Source organism: Lathamus discolor, chromosome 6 (genome assembly GCF_037157495.1).
Source record: "Lathamus discolor isolate bLatDis1 chromosome 6, bLatDis1.hap1, whole genome shotgun sequence".
Lineage (NCBI taxonomy): Eukaryota > Metazoa > Chordata > Aves > Psittaciformes > Psittacidae > Lathamus > Lathamus discolor.
The window spans coordinates 43,611,456-43,618,990 of NC_088889.1; the positions used below are offsets into that span (position 1 = coordinate 43,611,456).

General features: G+C 40.0%; 1 long non-coding RNA gene across 2 annotated transcripts; it reads left to right on the top strand.

Moving 5' to 3' along the window:
* Nucleotides 1-317: 317 nt before the first annotated feature.
* LOC136017422 (uncharacterized) lies at nucleotides 318-3,305 on the top strand. Of its 2 annotated transcripts, none has more exons than XR_010613936.1 (3): nucleotides 318-405; nucleotides 972-1,236; nucleotides 3,213-3,305. It is a non-coding gene; the product is annotated as an uncharacterized LOC136017422 (long non-coding RNA). The 2 variants fall into 2 exon arrangements; XR_010613935.1 differs by having other exon boundaries at nucleotides 972-1,154.
* Nucleotides 3,306-7,535: the final 4,230 nt, after the last annotated feature.

The following is a 7,535-nucleotide window of genomic DNA, read 5'->3' on the forward strand; positions in this document are numbered from 1 at the left end:
ACTAACATTGTAATTGCTATAAATGTGAGTAATTTCACTTCAGTAAGGATTTATATATATATATATATATATATTTTAACCATCTGATGCAGGCGTAAAATGAAGTTGGAAATAATGAAGAGGACAAGAAAACATCAGATTTGTTTTTTTGAATCTGTATAATTTCAGATTGGATTTACATCTGATGGATTTGCAGTTAGAATAAGCATGCAGGTAAATGCTGATGAGTAGTATGTAGTGATGACTTTTTGTTGGTCTCCAAAATTCAGGATCAGGTTTCCATAGCTACTGAGAACCACATCCTCTACAACATCAGTGCTGTCTCTTGCTTACCTTGCAGAAGTTTAAGTCAAGAAGAATCGTTTTAAAGTTTCTAACTGTATGAAGAAAGACACATGCTCACAGGTAAATATATTACCATTTGAGTGTTAGAAAGAGCTGAAGAAAGTCCTTTGTGAAAGAAATTATGTAGTTGCACTTCGAAGAGTACAAATGAACATACAAAAAATAGTAATATCAAAATTTAATTGAATCGTGTATACAAACCTTTCAAACCTAATTTTGTCCCCTAAATTATCTGTAAGGAGGGATGTGCTAGTTATTGTAGACAATATTGAAATTTTATGAAATTAAGCCTTATTTAAGACTAGACTGTACCTTTTTTGCTAGGTCATTGTAACATCTAGCACAAAAACAGAGTGCTCAGCAGCCTGTAGTTGGCACCACTCCAGGCCCCTCTTTCTCCTGCCCCAAACAATTTTGTCTTTCAAACAAATTGGAACAGCATCAACAGGATAAACTGAAAGCAGTTTTGCAGATGATCTCTTGAAATAGTTGTTAAGTAGCTCTCTTAGCATGAATCATAAATTTAAAGCTTGATTGTCTACATATCAAAGGTTACTGTCTTAAGCATTGCTCTTATTCTTCACTGTCCTGGGTTCAGCAGTAGCAGTCATTTTTCTCCTTCTTAGGAACTAGTACAGAGCTGTGTTTTGATCTTTTGGCCTGGGAACAGTGCTGATAACGCCGATGTTTTCAGTTGCTGCTCGAATGTTTGGTCTGGCCAAGGACTTTCTGAGCGTCATGCTCTGCAGGGAGAAGGGGAAGCCGAGAGGAAGAAGAGACAGGACACCTGACCCAAACTGACCAAAGAGGTATTCCATACCACAGCCCGTCATGCCCAGGATGTAACGGGAGTGACCCGGAAGGGCTGGGAGGACTGCAGGGTTGGACAAGGTATCGGTCAGTGCTTGGCTGGGGGGAGTGGGGCAAGTTATTGGTCGGCTGGTGTTGAGGTGTTGTATTCTTTCCTCTTGTTATTTCTTTTATCATTATTATGATTGGTGGTAGCAGTAGTGATTTGTGTTATACCTTAGTTACTAAACTGTTCCTATCTCAACCTGTGGGAGTTGCATTCTTTTCGATTCTCCTCTCCATCCCCCCAGGAGCAGGGGAAGGGCAAGAAGGGGCGGGGAGTGAGTGGACAAGCTGTGTGGATCAGTTTAAACCACGACACTCACCCAAGAAAGATTCCAGACCTAAGTCCTGTTATTTCCCCCTTCAAGCAACACCAGGAACAAAGCATTTGTCTCAGGCTTTCCTGATAATTTGGCAATTTTTTGGCTCTACTACCCATTGTTGGCGGTTTGGGCACTGACAGCATAGGACAGCTGTTTTCAGTTCCTCCTGTTGGCACCATAGACTACATATATACTCATAAATTGAACATTCCCTGGACCATTCTGAGAAATGAGGCCAGCTGGAACAGAGCATCCCACATCCATGTTATTGCAGTCTTTCCCCCTCCAACAAGGGTGACATCATCCAAAATGCCTAACAGGACTAGTCCTTGGCCTGCTCTAAGTCCCAGCTGTGCACGGCAATTGTCTGGGAGAGTCATAATTGACCTAGAGCCAGAAGTGCACCAAAGAGTTTTTTAACAGATGATTATGTTCCAATGGGGGGAATGTTCCCTGCATGATTTTACCATAAATGCAGTTCTATCATTCTCCGCCAGCAATAAATGCGAATTGCAAGGAAAGTCTTCGTTAGCCCTATGCAACTAGGCTCAGATTTACTACAGATTAGACTGTAAATATGGTGTTCCCAAAATCAAATGAGATTGGTCATGAGAGAAATTTCTACTAAAACAAATCTAGTAAAATGACAATCAATAGAAAACAAGGTCCTGTATGCGTATTCAAACTAGTATTCAATTAAGAAACATGATTCAGTTGTACATTTCCATGTATAAAACACATTTTTTCTGAAAGACTCCATATCCAAGTCTACCAGCAAAATTTACACTTGCATTTTTGCACCTGCGACTTATAGCGTAAATGCATATTTGGATATTTGTGACTGCGATGAGTTCATTGTTTATGAAAATTATGTCGTTGAGACTTACAAGTACTAAATTTTAGTGTATTTCACTCCCCTTAAGATTGAGAGTTTCTGTGATTCATTAGTTTCAGCCAGCAGTGCAATTTCACAGCTTGTGCACAAAAATGGAAAATATTAATTAGCAATTTTCTCATTGTTTGTTTAAGAAAAAGCATTACAGACTACTTGAAGTCTGCTCCCACGTTTCCCTGTATTTACACCAATGCGCAGAGGAAAATTGCTGGTAGTGTTAGAAAGTATTGAAAAGATTAAATATAGATATCTAGCCTTGGGGAGTGTAAATTAGCATGTTTTTAATTGATGGCAATATTCAGGGAAACATTCCTCAAAGAAAATTAATTTTAGAGCAGCATATTTTGACAAGCACATGTGCCAATTTAAAAATCTGTGATCAACTTAAAAAAGGATTTAAAGACAACAAAGAACTGTTTCTAATAGTATAAGGAACTAACACTGTCTTAAAAACATGTTTTATTAAGAATTGATTCACACAGTTTATAGAAATACCTACAACCTTTTAACCCTTTTTTTTATATGTAATTCTGAGGAGCAAATTTTAATCTCAGTTACACTGGTGTGAATTCCTTTGAAGATAGCAGAGTTGCCCCTAATATATACCAGTGTAATTGAAAACAGAACTGAGAGCAGAAAAACCTGCTCTGAAAAAAAAGCCAATTGGCTTCAAAGTGGGAACACTAAGGGACTTCTTGCTAGGCAGGGTAATCAATGGTACCTGAAGCACAGAGTGGAACTTTTAAATTTTCATTAGCATTACCTAATTTTGTCATTCTCTCTCTTTTTTATTTCAGAAGTTTCTTCTCTAATTGACACAAGTGGATTTCCATCCATCTTTGCATGCTAAAATTAATCTCACACACAGCACATAGATACAGGATAGTATGAACTAGCCAACTGTTACTTCGCAAAGCTGTTAACATAGTTTGCTCTTATTTAATAAAAAGGACAAAACAATTCCCTAGAACTTATTCATTAACACAGAGGAGCAGCTGTCATCTTTATTTTCTGAAAGAGTAAGGGCTTAAAAATAGGTGAAGTGGTGCATCTACTAGAGCAACAGGAACTTTTCTGCAGTCTGGAGTTAGATAAGTATGCTTCTGCAAATGCTACTTTGCTTGCCATTTCATGCTAACTGAGGTCTCATAGAATCATAAGATCATAGAATGGTTAGTGTTGGAAAGGACCTTAAGATCATTTAGTTCCAACCCCCTGCCATGGGCAGAGATGCCTCACCCTGGACCGTAGCACTCAAGACTCTGTCCAGCCTGGTCTTGAACACTGCCAGGATCTGTCCTAGTGCCTCACCATCCTCACAATAAAGAACTTCTCCCTTATAACTAATCTGAACTTCCCCTGTTTAAGTTTTAACCCATTACCCCTTGTCCTGTCACTACAGTCCCTGACAAAGAGTCCCTCCCCAGCACCCCTATAGCCCCCCTTCAGATACTGGAAGGCTGCTATGAGGTCCCCACGCAGCCTTCTCTTCTCCAGGCTGAACAGCCCCAACTTTCTCAGCCTATCTTCATATGGGTGGTGCTTCAGTCCCCTGATCATCCTCGTGGCCCTCTTCTGGACTTGTTCCAACAGTTCCATGTCCTTCTTATGTTGAGGACACCAGAACTGCACACAGTGCTCCAAGTGAGGTCTCACAAGAGCAGAGTAGATGTGGGGAGTAAAGGCAATAAGATTTGCATGAAAAATTGTTTGGGAATGAGCTCTGAGGCCTTGGTGCTTGACAAGCCCTGGGGTGATGAGTTCGAACATTGAAGGACAGGGAAGGTAAACAAGCAAGCCTTGGGAGGATGGGCAAGGATGTAGTTGTGGCGGGAATCTCAGTTGGAGGCCATAGGATGTAGGGGTTGTGAGAGGGTCTGCAACTTTGTGATTGGACTATTTACCTGGAGAGTTTTACATGGGCCAGTGAGATTGAACATTGTATGTATGTGCAGGTTGGGAAAGTACCAAAAAAGGGGATAAAAAGGGCTTGGTGGTAATAAACAAGGATTTGAGTCTCTGCATCAGCTTGAGTCCGTGTTGTGAAATGCCACAAGTAGAGGGGCAGGATCACGCTCCTTTTGATGCAGCCCAGGATACGGTTGGCTTTCTGGGCTGTGAGCGCACACTGCCGGCTCATGTTCATTTTCTCGTCAACCAGCACCCCTAAGTCCTTCTCTGCAGGGCTGCTCTGAATCTCTTCTCTGTCCAACCTACAGCTGGGCCTAGGATTGCTCCAACTGAGGTGTAGGACCTTGCAGTTGGCATGGTTAAACTTCATGAGGTTGGCATCAGCCCACCTCACAAGAGTGTCAAGGTCCCTCTGGATGGCATTCCTTCCCTCCATCGTATTAACCAAACCACACAGTTTAATGTTGTTTGCTAAACTCAGACCCACTGTCCATGTCGCAGACAAAGATGTTGAACAATATCGGTCCCAACACCAATGCCTCAGAGACACTACCAATAACCCATCTCCACTTGGAGACTGAGCTGTTGACTGCAACACAATGGCATGCGGCGATTCAGCCAATTCTTTATCCACAGAGTGGTCATGTGCCAAATTTATATCTCCTCAGTTTAGAGACAAGGATGTTATATGGGACAGTATCAAACACTTTGCACGAGGCCAGGTAGACAATGTCAACTGCTTTGCTCCTATCCATCAGTTCTTTAGCCCCATCATAAAAGGCCATCAAAATGGTCAGGCATAATTTGCCTGACCCTTTCTATCCCCTTTGCTGGCTTGTACAAATCTCAGCTGAGCTTCCCTTGACATGTATGCGGGAGAAAAGAGGTGCTGTTTCATACTGTTTGTCTTAATACTTGCCAACATAAGGAATTCCGTTTGCAGTCAACAAAATCTAAACAGAGTCAAAGTTATTTCCTGAAGTACTGAAGTAAAAGTCCCTCTGTCTTGGCCCTAGAAAACTGTGGAATATGAGAATGAATTGTCCCAAAGACAAGCAAAGAAACATATCTCAGTAAAACAGAGTCTTACTTAATCTAATTTCCATGGAAACTTATTTTCTCCAGCCACACAGTCTGAATGTTCACTTAAATAATGTAAAATAATTCAAATCTTCCTCTGTATGATTTCATTCAGTGCAACTACTGTGTTTTCTGTTCTCCAGATTGAAACAAGTGGAGTTACACCATAGATGATAGTGAATTTGTTATATTTATATTGTAAGAATAGCTGTATGAAGGATTAATCAACAAATACAACACTCTTCATGTGCATGATCCCATAAAACTCAATTTCCAATTTTCCTGCAGAATAAACAAGCAATAGATACATGTTGACTTACAAAAATGAATAAAGAGTGTAAAGCTGGATAAATAATTTATACCAAGTCATTAATTTACATACTTCTTTTCTTCGTATATTTAAACAGTGCTCATAAACAAATGAATTTTATCCTTTGCTAAAAAAAAAAAAAAAGAAATATTTACTAAGAGCTGGCAATACACCTAACATAAAGACACCAAACACATCTTTTTCGTCTTCTTCATTTGACAGTGTCCCACATAACATCTTTGTCTCTGAATTGGAGAGGCATGGATTTGATGGATGGACCACACAGTGGATAAAGAATTGGCAGGATGGTCACACTCAGAGTTGTGGTCAATTTCCAAGCATGTCCAGAGGAGGGCCATGAAGATGAAGAGAGGGCTGGAGTACGTCTTCTAAGAAGACAGGCTGAGAGAGGTGGGGTTGTTCATCTTGTGTGAGAGAAAGCTCCTAGGAGACCTTCTAACAGCCTTTCACTACCTAAAGGGGCCTACAAGAAAACTAGTGAGGGGCTTTATTACAAGGGCATGTACTGATAGAAAAAGTGGAATGGCTTTAAACTGAAAGAAGGTATATTAAGATTAGATATATATATATATATATAAAAAAATCCTATAAGGTGCCCAGAGAAGCTGTAGGTACTCCATCCCTGGAAGAAACGGTTGGAAGACCAGGTTGGATGGGGCTTTGAGCTACCCAGTCTAGTGGAAGGTATCCCTGCCCATGGCAGGTGGGTTGGAACTAGATGATCTTTAAGGTCCCTTCCAACCCAAACCATTGTATGATTCTATGATTCTATGGTGATTTATATATATATGGAGGAAAGAGGATGCACTGAGAAGTCAAACGGAATGTATAACATCAACTCAAGCAGTGAGCTTGAAAGGAAAGGGGTGGTCAGAGCAGGGTGGAGAGCTGTAATAAGGTCCTTGGAAAGCTGAGCTTGTTATTCCATTTTGCGGACAGAGTTCTGTGCATGACAAGTGAAAGAGAATGAAAGCTGCTATACAAGAGAACTGTACTCTTGAGATCTTGTGTGTTTGGTGCGGCAAAAGCCAGTCCTAATTTCTAGCAGCATCAAAAAAGAAGTCTTATACCCTTGGCAGTCTGGCAACTGAGCACCTGTTTACTTTGCCTTGTCTTTAAAGATCTTAGATATAAATAATTTTTTTTTTTTTTTGCTAGCCATTTTGTCAGTTTTGGATCTGTATTAAGTTCAGTACTAAGCCCTGCACATGTACGTTATTGGTATACTTCATAATAAACAGATGTGACCTTCTGCTGGTTTATCACATGTTATTTTAAAACCAGAATCCATATTTGTAGCAGTAGATTGTGAGAGTCAGTGAACATTCTGTTCAGGTCCATGACAAAATATGGCTATGCACCTTCTGGATTCAAAACTAAATTATATCTAAATTTACTCATGTTTGAGCCAGTGCAACACAAGTAGAAGACTGTAAAAACAGACTCATCTAATTCAAGGTCACACACCTGGTTTTTGACAAACCTTGGAGTAGTATTCATGCACTCTGGCCAGAAGTCAGCTTAACTGCTAACTTTTCTAACACACGTAAAAACAAAGCTTTGTTTCTTGAAATTTCTGCAGAAAACAGACTAAAAGATTTGAGAACACAGTTGAAAAGAAAAATCTTATCAGAAGTTGTCAAAATGTTTGCAAATAATTGCTCACTACTCATCTTGATATAGTCAATGTTCTTGTCAATGATTCAATTTTATCTGTCTGCTTTTTTTATCCAGTGGGATGAAAGACAATTTAGTAAGATAAGCGTGCATCTTGACCTTGCTCCTCAAAGCTGCATTT